Genomic DNA, 7,096 nt, shown 5'->3' with positions numbered 1-7,096 from the left:
AAAGAAAATATATGTATAACTGAATTGCTTTGCTGTACACCTGATACATTATAAATCAACTATACTTCTATATCTATATAATTTAGAAAAACAAAAGCAAAAAAACCCCCAAATCCTGGAATCTCTAGCAAGCAGCTCCATATCAATGAATTCTTCCTGATCTAGTTACATTTTGCTTTCTTTGGCCTGATACCCTTAGAATCTACTCCTACACGTGTTCCCAGGAATTTGTTACACTATATATATTAGCTAAACCTTGTAATAATTCATTTGATGCATCAGCTACTCCTTTCTGGGTCATATTGTATACCAGACTCCCTAGAGTAGACTGAGATTTGATCCTACTTATGGTTCTAGCGGCAGCCAAGTATGATTGTGGTGGTTCTTACGGAAGATGTGTATCCCCTTGCAAGGCATCTGTCCCTGGTCACATTATTGCCAGGTTTTCAAACAAAACTAGGCTAGTTACCTCAGAGTCCTGTTATTTGGAGGTGATGGATATGTTTATGGCATTAACTGTAGCAATGGTTTCATGGATATATACTCATTTCCAAACTCATCAAGTTGTATACATTAAATATGTACAGATTTCTGTATGTCAATCTCAATAAAGAGGCTTAAACTCAATAAAGAGGCTTAAAAAAAGAAAAAATTTTAATTAAGAGAAAATAATTTCATTACGTAAGGCTTTGCCCACCCCTCTACCAGAGGAAGAAGGGGATGGTAGGAGGCTGATCACTGCTCAGGAAATTCTCTCTGGTCCTTCCTTCTGGGCTGCTACCACCACCGAAAACAGATCGGCAGCACGAAGCAGTCTCTCACTGTCATTAATATATACTTCCCACTCTTGCCACTTGTCCTCATCAGTGTTCATCACACTTTCCCAAATCAATATGACTTTTTATTTTTTAATTTTTAAAATATTTATTTATTTATTTATTTGGCCGCACCGGGCAGCTTGTGGGATCTTAGTTCCCCGACCAGAGATGGAACCCGTGCCCCCTGCAGTGGAAGCGCGGAGTCCTAACCACTGTACTGCCAGGGAATTCCCAATATGACTTTTTTAAATGCTGAAAATATAAGGGGACATGGAATTTATTTGAGAAGAGGGAACCCAATAGGTTTAAATTTGTCTCGGTTGCCCTGTTGAGGAAGAACACTCTGATTTTGGACTAATGGCTAAAATTTGGGGGAGAGGAGTTTAAAGAAAAGACAACTATTAAAATTCACTCACAATCATGTTTAGTGATAAGTAGCAGTTGCTTTAGGTCCAAATAGAAATGGAGAAATAGTGCTATGGGAGAAGTAGTATTAGAAACATAATCGAGTCATGTGAAATTTCTAGGAATAATCATGTATTTTCAGTAGGCTTGGGCTAAAGTGAGAGATCTGAAGAGGGAAAAATAGACAAGTAACATATTCATCAGAGAATATATCAAAAAATTTTGGAATAAAAGATACATCTGTAATCTGTGAATTGAATATGTTCATACCTTCTTTTTGGCTAATGTTACACTCTATGAATTACACATTAGAGGATGCATATTTTCTGGACACCTTAACCATGTTATTTAGTTTCCTGCATCTACCTAAAACTAAATTATAAATTAGTTTTCCTTCTTATATTCCAACCACAACTCTCTCACTTTTACCCATGCAGATGTCCTTTCAACATGTTACCTATATGGCGAGTGGAGTGTTGACCATGAGGACATCAGAATTCCTTACTAAAAAATATCTAGCCAGCTAATTCCTTTGTAGTTACCTCAAATGCAGTTTGCTTGTGGCCACAAGTTCCATGAGAATTAATATTTTAAAATATAGGTTGAATACATATTCAGACCTAGAAATAAAATTACTCTTTCCTCCTAGGAACATCCTTCAGTTGAAAGGCCCTGCCACTCACCAGTGATGTTCACTTTGGTTAATTAGAAATACTAAAATAACATGGGAATAATTTTGCTAGCCTAAAAGAGCATGAATAAAGTATATAAAAGCCATGAGTAAACAGAACATTCACATTAACTTTTCACAATGGTTCCCATCTCAACTTCACAGACTTAAAAAGTCTTTGAAGTTCAATGTGATAGAAAGTCAGAATAAAACTGAAATGGGCCCAACCACACTTCAGATGTATAACTAGTTCTTGTGCAACAGATGGCATGCTGCAGGGGTAAGAAATCAGTTTTCCTGAAATGTACTTTGGCCATGTTATCATGTGTACTTAAAGAGAAATAAGGGGTAAATTTTTGACCAACGATGCAGTGTGATCTTGGAATAAATTATTTTAATACAGTGACCCATTTCATAGGCTCTGTTGGTGGTAGTGATGGGGAACAATGGTGAACTACCCTTCTCTCAGGTCTCAGAAAGATACAGAGTGTAGTGGTTCTTGCCAGAATGAATGATATCACAATAGGAGAGACGAAAACTCCTCTGATATGCTGTTTCTCTCCTCCTCTAAGGCGGACAGTCATGATCCAGTCAGAGTTGCCCCTAGGGAGTTCGGGGTACTGGAAAAAATTTTTTTACAGGGCCCCTGTCTATGGAAACTATTTATTTCACCCAAAGCCATCATGTCAGCACCATTCTGGTGACCCAATTGCATGCAATCCCATGAAAGAATACCTTGCTGGCTAAGGAGTATCCAATCTCCAGACCACCTTCCTGGAAGTGGGACTCAGCCATGGGAGCCTGAAATAACCCCATAGCATGAATTCCACAGTCCCTCAGAATATCTAATTACTTCCATGAGTGTGATAGGAATAAATAATTAGAAAATGAGATTTTAAATAATTTTCAGGGGCTTCCCTGGTGGCGCAGTGGTTGAGAATCTGCCTGCCAATGCAGGGGACACGGGTTCGAGTCCTGGTCTGGGAAGATTCCACATGCCGCAGAGCAACTAGGCCCGTGAGCCACAATTACTGAGCCTGCGCGTCTGGAGCCTGTGCTCCGCAACAAGAGAGGCCGCGATAGTGAGAGGCCTGCGCACCGCGATGAAGAGTGGTCCCCACTTGCCACAACTAGAGAAAGCCCTCGCACAGAAACGAAGACCCAACACAGCCATAAATAAATAAAAAATAAATAAATAAATAAAAATTTTAAAAAAAGTTTAAAAAAAGTTTAAAAAAAATAATAATAATTTTCAGTAGCATCAAAAAATATGAAATATTTAGGTATAAATTTAACAAAGTATGCGCAAAACCTGTACACTAAAAACTACAAAACATTTCTGAGAGAAATTAAAGCAGAGTTAAATAAATGGAGAGATATAATCGTGTTCATGGATCAGAAGACTCAGTGTTTTTTTGTTTTTTTGTTTTTTTAACATCTTTATTGAAGTATAATTGCTTTACAATGGTGTGTTAGTTTCTGCTTTAAAACAAAGTGAATCAGTTATACATATACATATGTTCCCATATCTCTTCCCTCTTGCATCTCCCTCTCAGTGTTGTTAAGATGCCAACTCTCCCCAAACTGGTCTATAGATTCAATCAATTTAGGAAGGGTTTTTGTTGTTCTTGTTCTTGTTTAGAAATTGAGAAGCAGTTTCATAAATATATATGAAATGCAAAGGACCTAGACTGGACCAAACAATCCTGAAAAAGGAAACAAGCTGGAGGACTTATACTACCTGACTTCAAGAACTACTATAAGAGTAAAGTATTAAGACAGCATGGTGCTGGCAATATAGACATATATGAATATGTATGGATAGACATATGGATCAATGGAACTGAATGGAGAACCCATAAATTGAGTCAAGGCACTGAAGCAATCCATTAGGAAAAGGAAATCCTTTCAACAAATAGTGCTAGAACCGATAAATATCCATATAAAGAAAATGAATCTCCACCTCTACCTCACACCATACACAAAAATTAATTTGTGACAGCCCTAAATGTAAAGCCTAAAACTAAAAACTTTTAGAAAAAAAATTAGGAGACATGGGAGTAGGAAAATTTTCTTAGACATGACACAGAAAGCAATAATCATAAAAGAAAAAAGTGATAAATGAGACTTCATCAAAATTTAAAACATCTATTCATCAGAAAATATTAAGAAAATAATAAGCCACAGACTGAAGAATATATTCATAAAACATGTATCTGACAAAGGACTTATATTCAAAATATATAAAGAATTCCTAAAATTAATATTAATAAATAGGCAAAATATTTGAACAGATTCTTCAGAAAGGAAGTTATATGAAATACCAATATGCACATGTAAAAGTGCTCAACATCAGTACTCATTAAGAAAATGCAAATTTAAACCACTATGAAATACAACTAACACCCACTACAATGGCTAAAAATTTCAAAAACTGGTCTCACCAAATGTTGAAAAGGTTATGGAAAAAACAGAACTCTCATACATTGTTGGTGGGAATATAAAATGGAACACTTTGAGAAAATGTTTGGCAATTTCTCATAAAGTCAAACATAAACCTATCCTTTATTCAGAAAATTCACTCCTAAGTGGTTAGCCAAGAGAAATAAAAATACATATCCACAAAAAGACTTGTACAAGAATGTTTATAGCAGCTTTATTTGTAACAGCATAAAACGGCAAACAACCCAAATGTCCTTCAGTGGTTGAATGGATAAACAGTTGTGGCATATTCTTACAATTAAATAATTACTCAGAATAAACAACAAAGTCCTACTGTATAGCACAGGAAACTATATTCAATATCCTGTGATAAACCATAGTGGAAAAGAGTATAAAAAAGAATGTATATATATATATATATATGTATAACTGAATCACTTTGATGTACAGCAGAAATTAACACAACTTTGCCAATCAACTATACTTCAATTTTTTAAATTGCTCAGAAATATGAAGAAACAAACTACTGATATATACACCAACATGGATAAATCTCACAAACATAATGCTAAGCAAAAAAAGCTGTACACAAAAGAGTACATACTGTATGATTCCATTTGTAAGAAGTTCTGGAATAGACAAAACTAATTTAAAGTGAAAATAATCAGAACGGTGGTTTCCTCTGGGGGACAGAGAGAGGGATTGATGGAGAAAAGAGAGGATAGAGACTTTGGGGGAGATTGAAGCATTCTATATTATTATAAGAGTGTGAGTTATACAGGTGTATGTGTCAAAATTATGTAATTAACTTTTTTGCATGTCAATATTTGTAAATCTCGCCTTAAAAATAACTGCAAAAAACAAAATAGTCAAACAACAATGGGAAGTGAGTGAGTGGAAGCAAAGATGAAACAGGATTGGTAGAATGTTAATAATAGTTGAAGCTGGCGATAGTTACATTGAGCTCATTATACGATTCTGTTTACTTTGTATATACTTAAAATTTTTCATAATAAAAAGTTTTAAAAATTAGCTGGGCCTGCCTCATTTCCTGATAAGACCCCTGGTAGTCCATCAAAAAGCTCATTTCTCACTATCTAAAGATGATTTCAAACCTCCTCCTCCACTCTCCTCCAAACTTCCACCTGCCCTGTCCCCTAGTCACCTCCCACCGCTGAACCTTCAACTGAAGCTGAAGCTTCAACAGCATCTGTATCCACGCCTTTCTCTTTCCCTCCTGTTCCAAAGAAAGGGGTGGCATTTTTTCTCTCCAATGTCAGTCCCTCTTCCTGGGCCCTAGAGCCCTGTCCCCACCACCATGCCACTTTCTCAGAGATCTTGTGCCTTTGATTACCACTTTCTCCTCTATCTTCTGCGCTGGCTCCTTCCCGTCAACATTCAACCACACTCAAGTCTCTCCTCTCCTAAAAACAAAGCAAAACATAAAACCTTATCTCCACATTTCCCCCTAACTACTGCCTTTATCCCTCCTCCTCCAGAAACAAATTTCTTGAAAGAGTTGTGACACTTACTGTCTCAACCTCTTCCGTTTCCCTCACTCTTTGGCCCACTTCAGTCTGTCTTCCATCTCTACCACTTCATTGAAATGGCTCTTACTAAGACCACCAATGACCTCCATGTCACTAAAACAAAAGGATATTTTTCAGTCCTTACCTTGCTTGGACACTCAGTAGCATTTGATATCCCCTTTTTATCAAAAACCCTCTCAAAGTTTCTGTGACACCATATTCCCTAGCCTAAGTCTCATCTGCTAACCTCTGTCCTCTACCAGAACACTATATGCTGGAGTTTCTAAGGTCACTGTCTTAGACCTCTCTCAACACATTGCACCTCTCCTGGGTGATCTCATTTGCTCCCAACTATATGCTGAGATCACCCAAATGTATATAACCAGCCTGCATCTCCCTTCATACTCCAAAACCATATATTCGACTCTCTACTTTATAGTGCTCCTGGGTGTCCCACGGGCATCTGAAACTCTGCATGTCCAAAGTTAAACTCTTGATTTTCCTCCCATATCTGCTTCCCTCAGGACTCCCTGTTTCAATATCTGGCACCACTTTCCACACAATAGCTTAAGCCAGAGATTTGGGCATCCTTCACTTTTACCTTACCACTCACATCCAATAAAACACCAAATAGTGGAGATTCTACCTTTTAAATATCTCTCAAATCTTTGTTATCTCTGGTTCATCCCAGTCCAAGACACCACCCCCTCTTCTTAGGCTCCAGCAATTGTCTTCAGTCTCACAGTCCTCCAGCCCTTCCTACACACAACAGCCAGAGTGATTATTCTACATTTACATTTGATGATTTTCCCCACTCCTCCCCAGTCTGCTTAAAAACATGCAGTGTCTTTCAACTGCCCTAACAGTAAAGTGAAAAATACTTAGCATGGGACTTCCCTGGTGGCGCAGTGGTTAAGAATCTGCCTGCCAGTGCAGGGGACATGGGTTCGAGCCCTGGTCCGGGAAGATCCCACATGCCACGGAGCAGCTAAGCCCATGTGCCACAACTACTGAGCCCGTGCTCTAGAGCCTGCGAGCCACAACTACTGAGCCCGTGTGCCAGAACTACTGAAGCCCGTGAGCCTAGAGCCCGTGCTCCACAACAAAAGAAGCCACCACAATGAGAAGCCTGTGCACGGCAACAAAGAGTAGCCCCCACTCGCCACAACTAGAGAGCACAATTAGAGAAAGCCCACGCACAGCAACGAAGACCCAACGCAGCCAAAAATAAA

General features: G+C 38.2%; 1 protein-coding gene and 1 pseudogene across 2 annotated transcripts in view; one reads left to right on the top strand and one right to left on the bottom strand.

Moving 5' to 3' along the window:
• LOC309657991 (small ribosomal subunit protein uS8 pseudogene) overlaps positions 1-7,096 on the top strand; it is an 85,929-nt pseudogene that overhangs the window by 49,254 nt on the left and 29,579 nt on the right. The gene's annotated exons all lie outside the window — the stretch shown is intronic.
• Positions 1-7,096, bottom strand: part of ZSWIM5 (zinc finger SWIM-type containing 5) — a 288,792-nt gene that overhangs the window by 279,819 nt on the left and 1,877 nt on the right. The gene's annotated exons all lie outside the window — the stretch shown is intronic.

Source organism: Balaenoptera physalus (genome assembly GCF_965194825.1).
Source record: "Balaenoptera physalus genome assembly, chromosome: 1".
Taxonomy (NCBI): Eukaryota; Metazoa; Chordata; class Mammalia; order Artiodactyla; family Balaenopteridae; genus Balaenoptera; species Balaenoptera physalus.
Note: the sequence above shows the minus strand (reverse complement) of the source record. Positions and strands in the feature narration are given on the sequence as shown.